Genomic DNA, 10,541 nt, shown 5'->3' on the forward strand with positions numbered 1-10,541 from the left:
AAGCTTATGCCTGGGCAGCATTTGATTTTGAGGTCTGAATATAAATTTTTTTTTCCACTTACAAATGTAAACGACGCAGCTGATTTTTTTGTCGTTTAGTATATTTGTAATATATCCTTTTAAATTCATTTGTAAAACAATGTCTTCGTGATTTTTTTTTTTGCGATTTCTTAGTAAACGATTATGTTATTTTCTTAATGTTATGAATTATATTATAACTAATTCATCTTTTTCTTTAATGTTATGAATTATATTGTAACTAATTCATCTTTTTCTGTAGTGTTACTAATTATTTTGTAATTAATTAAGCCTTTTCTTGAATTTTATGAATTATTTTGTAACTGATTAATCTTTTTCTTGAATTTTATGAATTATTGTGTAGCTAATTAATCTTTTTCTTGAATTTTATGAATTATTGTGTAGCTAATTAATCTTTTTCTTGAATTTTATTAATTATTTTGTAACTAATTTCTATTTTTCTTTAATGTTACGAATGATTTTATATCTGATTAATTCATTACCAGTTTCTAACCCAAGAAGATAATTTATTTGTCGCTGGTCTTGAAGATGAAAAGGATTATTTATTGCCTGTACTTGCAAAATCCTCCTTAGATACCTTTTGTCTATTCAGGTGGTGCTCAGTATTCATGCACTCTTCCTCGGTGTTGATGTGTGTAATGAAACGCATAATTGAGCGTATGCATGGCTGAATATCGAAAAGCACCAAAGGCTGGACACGCGGAAATGCAAGTGTGTTTGTGTGTTGCATTTTATTTTATTTTTTTGTATCATTAAATTTTACTTATTTAAGGTTGGGACTCACTGGATTTTACTTAATTCATGTCCGTTTTTTAATAAGTACCGTTACTTGTAGGCAGTACGTGTCCTTGATTTAACGACTGAAACCGGTTATAGTTTCTTATTTCTGTAAAAGAAGAAAGATGGAAGAGAGAGAGGGGAGCCATAACCCCTACAGATTATTACAACCATTCAGACGAATGTTGTGCCAATTCAGTATGTAGAGGGTTCGGCCCGTCGACCCTCCCTGTAAGAATGCCTTTCTTTTTGTATGGGTAATGCGCATGACGATTATGATTCATAGATAAAAACATCAACAGTAATATTAAAATTTCCGTGCCCTGTATGGTATATATTTATTACTTACAGACTTCTTTTGCTCAGAAATATAGACTTCGAGTTAATTATAGGCTGTTCACGATACTGCTGATTTGGCTAATTTAATTTCTGTAAGGTGCTTTTAATTAATTAAGTAATTAATAATAATAATTAATAATAATAATAATAATAATAATAATACTTAGGGAGGAGACCTTCCCTGAGGGCAGTAGCGTTGAATATAATAATAATAATAAAAATATTATTATTATTATTATTATTATTATTATTATTATTATTATTATTATTATTATTATTATTATTATTATTTTTACAGCAGTGATCCACAGACAAACTCTTAACGATACCATTACTACTGCTAAGGGAACATACCAGTAACGCTCATTATGACCGTAATAATCACAGCACTATTAACGACAGCAACACGGTTATGGAAACAAGTATTAATTTACCCCTGAAAGGACACTGCACTGTACCCGACACCCTTTGCAGGAAAGGAGGCGAGTCGGGACAGCCCCTCCTCCCCTCCCCGAAAGAAGAAGACGTCGGTAAGCACTGAGTTCCTTTGTCAGAGGGTGGAGGATCTCTAGGGATCTGAGGGTGTCCCTCGCATCCCTTCTCTCCCAAATCAAGGTTGAACTCGACCTCACCTCACCTCACCTTACCCTTCTTTTTTTTCTCTCTTTTTTTTTTTCCCTGACTGGATAGGAAAGCAGGTCAGTGTTGGTGGCTTTTGGGGAAGTGCCCTTTTTCGTGGTTGTGGGTCATCTTGGAAGGATGAGAAACCTTGATGATTTTACTCATTTTCTTTTAAGGTTCTTTGTGAATGTATAGATTCTTTTTTTATCATTTTGGTTCGTCTTATTATTTGGGGACTTTTTCGTTATTTTTATCGCTTTTCTTGATGGGTGAATAAACGTATTCTTAAAGTTTGTTTATTCATGCAATTGTTCTAGATTAATTTTTGTTATTGATTTTGTTTTCGGTTTTGCATGTGATAATTTTCTTGCTGTATTACTTTTCTTTTGCTGTAGCTTTCTGGAAGAATAACAAAACAGCAACGATGTTGGAATTCATTTATGAAAATCTCTAATGTTGATATACTTTTATTGTTTATTTCGTTTTAGTGTTTGTCTTGCTGTCGAATTTATCTTTTGGTATTTTTTTATATTTTCATGATTAATATATATTTATTTTCAAAATCAGTCATTTTTTCCTCAAGAGGATTGGGAACGCGGCAGAGAAGACGATGGAGGACTGTCTGTCGTTATTTTTACTGTTATGAGACCAACATGATTTGCTGACATAAAGACATTTAGGGAAAGTCAAGGAAAACTTTCCCATTCTTTCTATTCTTCTTCATTACTCAAAGTGTTGAAAGTTGCAATGTTACCGAGAGCCGTCTGGCCAGCGATCCGTCATCGGCGACTTGAATGCTTTAGCCGGGCGAATATTTTTCTTCTCCTTATTATATATGAAAGGTCTTTGTGTTTCACTTTCATGTGATGAGCGAGAGATATTTTTCCCTTTGCCTGGATTTCCATCAATGAGGAGGACATGTCTCCTGGGAAGAAATTAAAATTGATTACCAGGCTTCCCTTGTCATAAAAATAACTATTTTCTTTTTCTTTTTAAATAGCATAATAATATTGTTGCATGTTTGAGTGCACAGCTTTTAGGAATTCTTTCTACAAAAGAAGTAAAAAGTATTAATTATGTTCGTTCAAGATTCTTGAAAATGTTGTCCTTATATATCAAGGATATATTTTTTATTCTTGATTTTATTGATTGTAACTTTCATTTAGAGGCATAAATTTTTTCCCTTCATAAGTTGTTTAGGAACTCAAATATTTTTACTAGACCTGTGCGTCCAAGACTTTGAGTAATTTTTCCTGAAAAAATGAAATTAAATTAGTAACAATTTCCATATATATGTTTGTATATAAATATATACATATATATATTATATATAGACATATATATATATATATATATATATATATATATATATATATATATATATATATATATATATATATATATATATAGATATATATATGTATAATATGTATATTGTCCATAACTTGAAGTCATAAATGTGAGGACAAATTCTTCATCAGATTTGGTACCACAAATTTATTTCACCCTAAAATCGTAAGTCGTAGTGAAACTTGTATATGACATTACTAGTTCTAAGATGTTAACTAGAAGTTACAACTAACCTTGTGAGAGAGTAAGTCGAAGACTACTTGTATCGAGGGAAGAAGCGCTGGAAAGGGGTCTGGCCAGGTTGATTTCAGGTGATTAAAGGAAAGTCTTTATCCTTAGGTGCCGCCGCGGCAAGACGTTGGCACCCATGTGCTGGTGTCAGTGCCCAGGTGGTGGTATTCTGGTATGTTATGGTGAGTTCCGTCGTTGGCACTGTAGGGAAAAAGGGGGTGGGGTCTCAGGGCAGTTCTGGTCGAGGGGGAGGAGGGTGGGGGTGATTGGGGCAGTAGTGTTGTTGTGGTGTTGGTGGGCGTCCTCGTGGTGTGACGGGGTAGGAGAGTGAGAGGGAGAGAGAGAGTGAGGGAAAGAGAGAGAGCTTGAAACAGAGAGGGATCGTATGTGTGTGTGCGTGAGAGAGAGTGAGAGAGAGAGAGAGAGAGAGAGAGAGGGGCGGGCGTGTCTTGGAGAGCATCTGGCAGGTCAGGAGCGCCGCCCCCTTGGCTGGCTGGGTGGCTGGTGGAGGCTGGCCGAAGTGACGTCACGGTGCCCGCGCAGGGGCCAGCCATAGCGCGCCGGACACTGTGCCGCGACTGGCAGCAGCCACCACCTCCACGCTCGCACACCCAACTCGCTCATTTTCATATTCGATTTGTGCCGCGTGTGTTTAAACTGGTCCCGCGCCCCCATCACTCAGACCACGGTGGCCAGTCTTCAACACCGCCCGGATCCGCTCTCTCTTTCTCTCTCCCACGTGGTGGTGACCCTCCAACAACAACAACAACAACAACAACAAACCCTCTCCAACGCTCCTCCAGCACTAGTACTACTACTACTACTACTACCACTACTACTCTCCTCCTCCGCCGCTGGTGGTGCTACTGCCCCCAAGTAGTGGTAGCAGCAGCTCCTCCGTCAGTAGCGGAGCGGCCTCCATCTCCTCCTCCTCCTCCGCCTGTGGTGGTCTCCGCGCGGGTTGGAGAGCAGTGGCCGACGGGTCCCTTCCACGGTCTGGCGGGTGAGTGTGACCAGTGTCCGAGCAAAACCGCACACACACCCAATCACCCCCGCTCACCGCCGATCCAGCCCCCCCACAAAAAACCCTCCCACACACCCCCCACCCCCACTTACGGTCTTAATCATAACAGCATCAATAAATTACCTTCATTATGTAGCATTTGCGGGACGGTAGCCCGTTGGGCCATCCTAAGAAAACTGACTGGTGGAGGTCGTTCGTCGGGTCTGAGCTTTGGCCCATCGGCGTGCCGGAGAGGAAAGCCCGCGGCCGCCCTCCAAGCGACTCGACGCCGGTGTGTGTGTGTGTGTCTGTGTGTGTGTGTGTGACCCATATTTGAAGGGAGGGACGACCTGTTGACAATTCTCCCTCTCCCTCTCTCACACACACTCTCTCTCTCTTTCTCTCCCCCTCCCTCTCCCTCTGCTCTCTTTCTCTCTTTCACCCTCACCACTCCTAATGAGCATTATGTTCTCCTATCGAAAATTGTAAAAGCATCTTCGACTCCCAAAAGTTTCCGACTGATGCTGCCGAGAGGGAGAGATGACCTGTGTCGCCCCACCTGAAAGAAGGGACCGTTCCTCTCATCCGACCTTATTTAAACCTACAGCAAATAAAACATCAAATGAAAGTTTAATATTTAAAAAGAAAAAAAATCTAGTGCTTTGGTCAAAGTGGTAAAATTACACATGGATATTGAACAGATTTTTTTTTTTCAAACGGAACATAGATATTTAGAAATCAACATCTAGAGATTAGGAAAAAAAATTTCGATATTCATGACCTTACAGACAATAAATGGTAGCTTCCAAAATTTCCATTTTCCAATGTGAAACTTCCCAATTAAATTTTTCATTAAAACTTGTCCGAAAGTCTTGTTCAAGTTTTTCTTGCAACCCAATTATAAACTATAACAAAAAGATAATTCGTGTAACCTCTCACTCCCCCATTCCACCCCGCCCCTACTCCTCCCTACCCCCCACCAAGCCAAAAAAAAAATGGTAATGATAAAAAAAAATAGTTTCTTCATACTTCCCACAAATACCGTAAAAATGGTGTCAAACATCGATGTCAGTCCGAATCCTCATGAAAAGACGTGAACGGAATGAAAACAGCTCCTCTTTGTACTTTGGACGCCATAAAGATTCGCTCACTTCATTCACTTTGCAACAAATTCATAATTAGAGAACTCTCGTATTATCGGGAAAACTGAGCAAAGTTTGAAGGGTCATTCAGCCGGGATATAGCATAAAGATTTAGAAACTTGTCCGCTCTCTTCAGGAGGGGAAAGAAAAAAATTGTTCATTTTGGAAGATGATTAAACTTTGATTTATCTTATTAGACGAAGACTGAAGAAGTTCTTCTTGCCCGGATGATGATGATGATGATGATGATGATGATGATGATGATGATGTTGAGGAGGAGGAGGAGGAGGAGAATGATGGTGGTGGTGGTGGTGGCGGTGGTGGGGGTGATTAGGGGTAGGGTAAAGGGGAGGGGGTCAGTGGTGGTGGTGGGGAGGGGTTGATTGATACTGTACCTCATTCCTCACGGCATCGTTGCTTTTATTTTTTTTTTTTCTCTGGGTTAACTCATTTCATATTTGATGCAGTACCAATACACGATTAGTTTATTAGGGTTAAGTGTTAGCTGATTAAGAAAATTCAGGCACTCCTCTTAACGACTGTAGTTCCTATAACAATTTTTTTTTTTTTTTTGGAATTGTTGCATCCTAATCGTAATTTATTTTTTGTTACGTGATTTTGAATGGATAGTTCATTTTATCTCAAGAAATAAGATTCTTCATGAGGATGTACTTCATAGAAAGATTTTTATTACAATTATCATTATAATAGTATTTACTCACATACATTATTTACTTAGATGGTAAAGTGGGATGAATATTAAGAAGCAAAAGTCAAGTGTTACATAAACAGTTTGTACAAGCTAATGCTCACAAAACGCATATACACAAGTATATATATATATATATATATATATATATATATATATATATATATATATATATATATATATATATATATATATATATATATATATATTATGTATGTACGTATGCATGCATTCACGTGTGAATAAGGTAGATATTATGTCGAATGCTTGAATGTGCAGTAACCAGGTATATTCGAGAGAACAAACAGTTTAATTTTTTTCATTGGTCCTTATGCAAAAATTTGCAGGTGTTCATACGTAAACGCGCAAATAAAAGCAGTATGCACATACTGACACGCACTCACATTCTCTATAATGAATCACGAAATCCAGAAAATTTTATATCGTGGTTACACTTTCTTGAGAACCAGTAAATGGGGATTTAGAAATTAAATATTCTGGCAGAATTTAGTTGTTGGGTATTTCATGTTACATATGTACTTGATGATAATACTGTTTTTACAAAATAAATAAGACATACTTATCCTTTTGAATTTTTCATTGACATTATTCTTGAAATCTCAAGATTGAATCTAAATATACACATTTTCTGACATCTCATTTTTTCCTTTACACACACACACACACACACACACTTGCGCTTATGAAGATATATATATATATATATATATATATATATATATATATATATATATATATATATATATATATATTTATTTATTTATTTATTTATTTATATATATATATGCATGTATGTGTGGGTGTGTGTGTGTGTGTATTGTGCGAAGAAAATCTGCCAGAATACATTTCAAAGTATCTTGTTCGTATATTTTTGAAATACGAAAGTATGAATCCAGAACTCTTTATGATTAAAGAAAGTGATAAATTCTTCATGAAATTTCTCTCACTTCCAAAATAATTTTTATATCAAAATTAGTAGCAAAATTATATCTTGGCGGGTTACCTATCTCCTGCATAGTTAAAGAATAATCCGAATTTTTCTAGTATTTTTAAAGGCAAAAATATTTGGAAGAATCGATTTGGAAGGTATAATTACAAACTGCAGATTTGATCATTATTATAGTAGAATGTCATTATGTAATTCCGCATAAATAAAATTGTATAAGTTCTTTTGCTATTTTATTTCTAATTAAAGAAAGGATTTGAATTTTTACTTAAATGTATAATATACTAAAAGTCCTCTTTTTATTCACACAATGTTATTCCATACCAGAACTCAGATAGACATGTACTCCAGAATTATGAAAGATGAAAATTAATAATTTTCTATTAACACACTAGTGACAGTAATTAAAAGATATTTGCCCTTAGGAATTAATTTTATTCAAACAAATAACTTAGAACTGCGTCCAACGCAGAAAACTCAGTTGCGAGATTCGGCGCCGCCATACGCCTTTGGTACTATGCCCACTTCCTCCGACGTTCCAAAATTTTGTTGCCTTTGTAGAGGGTCCTTTTCATACATTGTTAAAAATTCGAAATTAGCTCTTGGTCAGCTCAAAAAAAAAAAAAAAAAAACCTCACTTGAGCTGTACTTCTTATATTGAGTGAGACATAAATATACAGATGTATGTTAGTGTATTCAACCCAGGGTGCTTTATTTGGTAATAATCATGGGCATTAACATCAAGAACTTGACACTTACAGCAAGGAAAAATTCATATTTATCATGATTTTTTTATAATTATATTTTTGTTTTTTGCTTCTGTTCGTCGTTTGAGTAGGGCTGGTGCTAACAACTGTATTTTTCTATAATTTCCAAATGTATAATCTTCCAAAGCATTTACGGAAACTTTAAAACGTTTGAACTTTTATGAAGAATTTTTTAACAAGAATCTTGTCCGTCAGTTTACCGTCAAGGTTCCGACGCCGTCTTGAATATTTTCCTTATCCAATTTCAATAATTTTATTAAATGGTTCTCAGGAGTTTCTTAATTATACAGGTAACTGCTAAGGACTACTATCTTGTGGTGTAGATAATTCACTACTTAGCATCAAATGAAAACGCTATTGCTGATGGCCCTGTTAAGTACAAGTGTACGAATCACCTCCAGTGAAATTGTTTACTATTGCATTACGTTGTAACCTACCTGATGTAGAGTCAGATAGAGGTAACGCTCACGAAGATGACTCATACCACATCAAACAGAAATGTTCATATTCCCGGAGCTTTACTGCTGACGTTAGCGGCCTCCTAATCTGTCATGGAAGGATGTATTGTGGCTTTGAGGAAACAGAAATTAATGAGTGAATTTTCCGCCATTTCAACAATTCTTTCCTTTGCTTTGAACAGAGGCTTTGTCGACTTTCGATCTTCCACAAATGTTAAATTTTAATCTGTTATAGAATATTCATATTTACATTGTCTTGCTGTCTTATGAGAGCAGGGGTTATGTGGGAAATTTCACAAGGTTTATTGTCATTGTTACTTGACTATTTTATTGCTTCTTACAGTCATAAAACTTTCTTGGCTGGAGTTGTATGTCTAAGAATATTTTAATTGCTATTATTTATCGTTAGTTTAATAATAGCTATGTTTGAATCTCCTTGTCCCTACAAGGAAGACCAGCATCTCTAATTTTCACTGAAGCTTCTGTATACCTACTTTGCAAGCAGTCGTAATTAACAAGGTCGAGCCCCCATTTCTTAGAAAGTTTTGCTACTCTTACGTTTTCTTTGGAGAATTATTTCAACAGCGGTTGTTAGAACTGCCACACTTGAGGACTTGGGAGCAAGTCAGGTGATTCATCAGGAGAGCGGCGCCGTTGATTTTTGTTGACGTTGCTGCGCCAAAGCGTTCTAAAATCGCTCAAAAATTTTGCTGTCTTCTTCTGAAGTAAGGTTTCCGCTTATCGCATTCTCGAGACATTACAGTTTCTGGGGCATCTTTGGGTACTACTGAGGGTATGTCCGATGGTCTGCTGGAACATTAGAGCCATAGTTCCTGCGTTGCAAAGCTGCGTAGAATTTTTCGGGTCCTTGAGGAAATAGATTATGTAGGGATTTTTTGTAACTTTGTAAGATGTTTAATAAAGAAACACTTGAGACTTTTCTTACAACTTCTGAAGATGTAAAGTAGTCGGCATAATTTTTATATTTCCTCTGAAAAAAAAACTCAGCTTTGTTTTCTCTTGTATTATTCTTTTTTATGCCACCCGTGAGCTTTTTTTTTTTTTTTAAATTACACTTATTGACTTGTTTTGTAACTGGTTCGGAAACCTTTCCTGGAAAAAATGAGCACCGAACTCTTTGACTCATTTCTTTATGGAATTATTTTGGAAATATGTTTTGCCAACTATGAGGTTTCTTCAGTTTGAAATATATATATTTTTTAATATGCTGCCTCACTCTTTTCGTATTGTACTCTTGGCTGATATTTCAAGTAAAATTATTGGAGACATATCCGCATGTACTTTTTGAATTTCTTGTACTCAAAATTTTTTTGTGGTAGGAAGGAGTTAAGTATTTCATATGTGCTCATTTCAATATCTGCAGAGTAGCTATTGAGTTTTAACCAGTCTAAACGAATTAATATTTCATTATAATGAAAGGGTTTATTGTCAGTTTCTGCAGATAGTAGAGACCCCTAAATGGCTTGTGAAACGCCTGTCAAAAATATTTCTGTCACAATATGAGATTTTTTTTTTTCTGCGAACGCCTTTTCTTGAAGAAGTGTTGGTTGTGTCTATTGAATGGTATTCTTAGTTTCTTTCTTTCCGGGATATTCAGAATATCCATTTTTTCACGTAAGGGCGTTCAACCTTTGCTAGTCTGTTTTCCATACTACTTGTGGCCTATCACACCCTGTTTCTGCTAAGTGATCAAGTATAAAAATAATGTAAAGGATACAGGCAAAATTTTATCGAACAGTTCCTTTTAAGAACGCCATTTTTTTCTTGTTCCTTACCTGTGATTCGGAGCTCAAAGTACTCCTGGTTAGGCCTCCAAATAATACAATTGTTGATCACTTTCGCAAGCGTTATCATTGTCGTCGCATTATTACAACTGAAGCAATGTGGCTGAAATTCGAAAATTCTCCTGAGGGAATTTTAGGGCAAAGCATTTTATCTGTGTTCTTTCAAATTTCAGTGGCTTTTAACAGACTTGGCCGTAAGTCTCTTAGCCGGACTTCAAACATTGGATTTGTGGACTTGTTTTTTTTTCCGGGTTTTGGTATTCCGTTGTTAGGTATTCCGGTTTATTGTTTTTGTTGTTGTTGACGGAACTACGCAGACCCATTTCCATTGTC

The 10,541-nt window shown here is 36.2% G+C and overlaps 1 protein-coding gene across 1 annotated transcript in view; it reads left to right on the forward strand.

Moving 5' to 3' along the window:
- The first annotated feature begins 3,775 nt into the window (after positions 1 to 3,775).
- LOC136826938 (uncharacterized) overlaps positions 3,776 to 10,541 on the forward strand; it is a 790,974-nt gene continuing 784,208 nt past the window's right edge. Inside the window, 1 exon segment of the mRNA XM_067084528.1 lies at positions 3,776 to 4,360. The gene's annotated coding sequence lies outside the window, so the exon portion shown is untranslated.

This window comes from Macrobrachium rosenbergii, chromosome 41, assembly GCF_040412425.1.
Source record: "Macrobrachium rosenbergii isolate ZJJX-2024 chromosome 41, ASM4041242v1, whole genome shotgun sequence".
Taxonomy (NCBI): domain Eukaryota; kingdom Metazoa; phylum Arthropoda; class Malacostraca; order Decapoda; family Palaemonidae; genus Macrobrachium; species Macrobrachium rosenbergii.